The sequence below is a fragment of the Glycine max genome, chromosome 14 (genome assembly GCF_000004515.6).
Source record: "Glycine max cultivar Williams 82 chromosome 14, Glycine_max_v4.0, whole genome shotgun sequence".
NCBI lineage: Eukaryota > Viridiplantae > Streptophyta > Magnoliopsida > Fabales > Fabaceae > Glycine > Glycine max.
Window position 1 is genome coordinate 36,491,185 of NC_038250.2, and position 6,038 is coordinate 36,497,222.

Sequence of the window (6,038 nt, forward strand, 5' to 3'; positions counted from 1 at the left end):
ATATACATATATTGCCTAATTGTTGCTTTATTTTTCAAATATTCAAAATGCTTTCAAATGCTATTGTTAAAAAAAACAAAAAAAAAAGAGAAAAACAGAAAAAGAATGAAGTTGAATAAATGAGATCTTGTTTTGAGGACTTGGACTGGTTTGAGGACTTGGTTGATTTTGTTGATATTGGAGGTTTTGGGTTTACTTTTTATGCTTAATTCTTAATTTTGGTTTTGAGTTTACTACTTTTGCTAAATTTCCACTTATTCCCCATTGCTCCTTTATTCCTTTGGGTTTTAGCTACTTATCCCATACTTTCCTCTACCTTGCCCCTGGCCCCATTACAACCTTTAAAGACCTTTTTATCCTCATGTGCATGTGTTTGTGGTGTTTGGTTGTCAATTTTAGAGTCTTGCCAAGTCTATGTGGTGTTTGTTTTCATGGGTGCTCTGAGAGTAAACAGTAGCCTAGACACTTGAGAGATAGAGTGCATATCTTGTGAGGTTTTATCACTTTTCAGTCAATTCTTGAGCTGATTGACTACCTTGCCATGTTTGAGGTGCTTGGATGATTTTCATGACTGTCTTGATTCTTTAACTCTTTACGCATTGGATGTTGCCCATTCCTTTCATTCCTTCATATTCATTGAGAAATATGTAAATGTTTTTGTGTTTGTTTGTCTCTCTTTAATGTCTCTAGATTTGTTCCTTGCTCTGCTTTTTTATTTTGCCCAGGAGTGCAAAAGGCTAAGTGTGGGGAAATTTGATGTGTCATTATTTTCTCCTATTTCTTACCCCTTTATGTCACCATTTTAATTACTGATTAGCCTTAACTGTCAAATTAATTATGTAGTTTTATCATTTGGGCCTACTTGACTAATTCTGTGTTTTAATTTAATTTCAAAAGAATTATAAGCAATTGGGCTTGGATCCAGAATTGGGCTGAACCGGCTTGGACTTAAAGAAAGCAGACAATTTTATTTGTCGTCCAGATTTATTTTATTTCGTTTTTGGGCTGTATTTTTGTAATTGGGCCACCAGACCTTATTGGGCCCAGAAATCAGATTTGTAAGCTTTAGGGCCTAGTGACCTTTAGTGAGCCCAGCTACTAGGGTTTTAAGGGTGGTTCGGTTACTGTTCACGAAGGGGAGATTGTAGGGTTTCATTTTCAGTTTTTAGGGTTATTGTTCACGCAAAGGGAGATGTTGTAGGGTTTCATTTTCAGTTTCTCGTGTTACTGATCACGCGCATGGTACTGTTTACGTAGCAATTCCATTTTCGTTTTCTGCTTCAAATTCCAGTTTCATTTTCTACTTTTAATTCCAGTTTTGTTTTCATTTTTGTATTCTAATATCAGTTTGTTTTCTGCCTTTGATTTCCTTTTTGTTTCTACTGTTAATGGAAGGCTGAATCTCTAGTGTTGTTTTCTCTTGAGGATTAAGCATAGCTCTCTTTGAGGTTTTGTTATTAATATTAAATTCTGATCAGTTTTTCCCCTTCACCAATTATTTTGTATTTGTTGCTGATATTAATCCATACATGCTTCATGCTTGATTAATTGTCTCTGTGCTTAATTAACAATCATGCTTAATAGACATGTGAGAGGGATTAATTGGTGTATGTGTTGCTTAATCACATAATAACAGCCTTGTGTTAATTTTCGCTTAGTAAATTAATTTCGGGTTAGATTAAGTGGTTGAACTGATTAGGGATAAATTCTCGTAACCTAGGATAAGAGACTTGCTTTTGAATCAAGGGGAAACAACATGTTTTAGTTCTGTTATTTTTTTAAATTCAAGTTTGCTTGCTGTTTAAATTACAAAAACAAACAACCCCCCCCCCCATTTCGTTACTGTTTTATTATTATATGTTATGAACGTTTGTTTGATCATTCCTCACTGGGAGAAGACCTAGGATCACTTCCTAGATACTTCATTTTAATGTGTATTTGATTCGGATACGACTCCAATCAGTCATCCAGAGACGGCAAGTCCGATGACACGCAGAGACACCCCATGGTTATCCACACCTTTGCCTTCTAGAGACAAGCGAGTCTGATGGCACACAGAGACAAAATTGGTCATCTGCTTCCTTTGTCAAAGACCTCAGTGTCTTTTGACTGAGACTATTTTAGTCTCCTTTTCCATCCAGAGACAAACGAGTCTGACAGCATGCGGGGACAAATCATGGTCTTCCACCTTTCGTTATTTTCAAAATTGTTGTAGTTCCCTTTGCTATCCAGAGACCAGTGAGTCCGATAGCATGCAGAGAAAAACATAGTCATTTGTTTCCCTTGTCAAAAGACTCAACGTCTGTCGATCAAGGCTACTGAAGTTTCCCCTGCTATCCTGAGACAAGCGAGTCTGATAGCATGCGGAGACATCACAGTTATCTATTTTTGTCACTTTCAAGGCACCAAGGATTTTGCTGATGCACTTGCTGCCTTTTGTAGAAGCAAGCTTCATTGCTTCATGATGATGAATCAAGATTGATTCATGATGATGAATCAAGATTGATTCAAGGTGTTTTGATGATAACAAAGATGATGACAAAAACCCATGAGAATGATTTCAAGATTGAGTCAAGAACAATTCAAGAATCAAGAGAAAGATTCAACACAAGTTTCAAGTTTCAAGTTTTCAAGAATCAAGAATCAAGAATAATCAAGATCAAGATTAAAGACTCAAGATTCAAGAATCAAGAAAAGGCTCAATCAAGATAAGTACAAAAAAGTTTTTCAAAAACATTGAGTAGCACATGAAGTTTTCACAAAAGCTTTTACCAAAGAGTTTTTACTCTCTGGTAATCGATTACCAGTGGCAAGTTTTGTTTTCAAAAAGCTTTCAATTGAATTTACAACATTACAATCAATTTCAAAATGGTGTAATCGATTACAATATATTGGTAATCGATTATCAGTGTGTTTGAACGTTGAAATTAAATTCAAATGTTAAGAGTCACATCCTTTCACAAAAATGCTTTGTGTAATCGATTACAATGATTTGGTAATCGATTACCAGTGATAAGTTTTGAACAAAAATTAAAAGATGTAACTCTTCCAATGGTTTTCAAGTTTTTCTAAAGGTCATAACTCTTCTAATGGTTTTCTTGACCAGACATGAAGAGTCTATAAAAGCAAGACCTTCATTTGCATTTTATTTCATTCATTCAATTCATTCTGAACAATCATTACAATCCTTTACAACCCTTGAATCTCTTTGAACTTCTTCTTCTTCTTCCTTTGTAAAAGCTTTCTTAAGTTTTCTGGTTTTCCAAACCTTGAAAAAAAACTTATGCTATTCATCTTTTTCATTCCCTTCTCCTTTTGCCAAAAAGAATTCGCCAAGGACTAACCGCCTGAATTCTTTTTATGTCTCTTTTCTCCCTTTTCCAAAAGAACGAAGGACTAACCGCCTGAATTCTTTTGTGTCTCCCTTCTCCCTTGTCAAAGAATTCAAAACGACACAGTCAGAGAATTCTTTTGATTCTTCCCTTTCCCATAAACAAAAGATTTCAAAGGACTAACCACCTGAGAATTCTTTTGTTTCCCCCTTCACAAAGTTTCGAAGGACTAACCGCCTAAGAACTTTGTCTTAACACATTGGAGGGTACATCCTTTGTGGTACAAGTAAAGGGTACATCTACTTGGGTTGTTATGACTGAGAACAAGAGAGGGTACATCTCTTGTGGATCAGTTCTAGTGGAGGGTACATCCACTAGGTTGTTCAAAGAGAACAAGGGAGGGTACATCCCTTATGGATCTTTGCTTGTAAAGGTTTTTACAAGGTTGAAAAGAAATCTCAAGGACCGCAGGTCGCTTGGGGACTGGATGTAGGCATGGGTAGTTGCCGAACCAGTATAAAACTCTTGTGTTTGTCTTCTTCTTCCCTACACTCTTTAATTTCCGATGTGCACTTTAATAATCACTTTTACTTTTGGTTAAGTTTTTATTTCTATTCTTTATTTTCTTAACAACATAGTAAAAGCCTAAGAAGGGTAGATTCTTAATTAGTAAAGGTTCAATAATAATTAATTCAACCCCCCCCCCTCTTCTTAATTATTCTGAGACTACTTGATCCAACACCTTTTATGCTCCTTCTTTTGACAAGTTTTGCCGATTGAGCTATTGGTCGGTCGGGTGGAGTTTAAGCTCAAACGAAATTAGTGTCTTATCTTTACTTCCCTTTTATCTCCAATAAAAGATAAGTAAAGAGGGGCAACTATCACACCTTAATTTCATCCGAGGACAATTGTTTGTCAATATGCGGACCTTTGCTAATCAAACTGAGATGCTTAACACTCATCGCCGTGCAATCCGTAAAGTTTCATGACATTTCGGAAGGAAATCAGCCAAAAAAACCCCAAAATGGGGGGTGAACTGATCAATTATGGGGGGTGTATCTAGCCTTGGGCCCATCTGGAATATTCTGGAGGGAGGTTGCTTCAGGTGGAAGCTACCTAGCTCGCTTGGGCGAGCTGGGCAGCAACCACCTCCCTCATTTTTTCTATAAAATGGCATTAGGGGTTGAGGGGAAGGGGTTCAGCACCCTTGGTATTCAAAATTCACTTAAAATTAGTGAGGAGAAGAAGAAAGAAGAAAAAAATCAAAGCCTAAGAGCTTCCGTAACACTTCTGAGATGTTTTCGTGATCAATTTCGTGGACGTTCTTTGTCGATCTTCAACCGGTTAGTATTTTATTTTGAAGCTTTGAATGCTTTCATCTTCATTCTTCTACTTTCGGTATTCTTTTCCTTTGTTTTAAGTGAGTTTCAACCAAACGTTTAAGCCGTAATCTCACTTAATTAATGTTTAAATGAATTTCAACTGATTGTTTGTGGTGTAATCTTGTTTAATCGCCTTTAAAATAAAATTCAACCGATCGCTCAGGCTGTAACCTCGATTAATCATCAAAAAGGCAAGTTTCAAACCGGACACTTACTTTGAAAATGAGTTGAAAAATAACCAAGTGAAACTAAGGCTAAAATCAACTCACAAATCAAGTTTTTGCATGCAAAAAGGTCAATTGAAACCGCTTCAAGGTCCAACGCCTTAACGGTCCCTTTTTACTTTTATCGGTTAAAATGAGTCATTTTAAAAGTCTAAAATCAACACTCCGTATAACTTTCTTGCTTTACAAAGAACTAAGTAGATCTGAGTTCCTCATCGCGATTGAGGATACATAGGAGCAAAAGCCCTACTTTTGTCGACCCCAAAAATGGAGAGATCATTAAAGGTCCAACGCCTTAACGTTTCCCTCCTCCCAAAAATGGAGAGATCGTTAAAGGTCCAACGCCTTAACATTTCCCTCCTCCCAAAAAATGGAGAGATCGTTAAAGGTCCAATGCCTTAACGTTTCTCTCCTCCCAAAAATCAAGAGATCGTTAAAGGTCCAACGCCTTAATGTTTCTCTCCTTCCAAAAATCAAGAGATCGTTAAAGGTCCAATGCCTTAATGTTTCCCTCCTCTCAAAAATCGAGAGATCGTTAAGGGTTCAGCGCCTTAACGATTCTCTCTTGTCAAAAATCAAAAGATCGTTTAAAGGTCCAATGCCTTAAACAACTTTTGTTCGGTTGAAATCAATCTTGCGAAAAAAGATAAAAATAATTTAACCAACGTTTAGTTCCTAAAGAATTATGTAGGTCTGATTTCCTTATCACAATTAAGGAATACATAGGAGCAAGGGAAACACCCTTGTCGACCACAAAAAAGTAAAAAACATAAAAAGGAAAAATACATAAAAAAGCATAAAGATAAAAGGGAAAATAAGTAATATTGAATTCATGATTTGCACACTCGATTAGAGGCTGTCGTCCCTTGTGACGAACGCATGGGGTGCTAATACCTTCCTCGTGCGTAAATGACTCTCGAACCCTCATTTCAAAAATACGTAGACCATCGTCTTTTGGTTTTTTCTAACATTTTCCTCGAATAAACGTTGGTGGCGACTCCACGCGTTTTCCTTCAATGGAAGACGCACCCTTGAACCGAGAGGCCTTTTCGCCCCCCCCCCCCCCCCTCCGCCGGAGGGCAGGTCGCGACAAGTGTAGT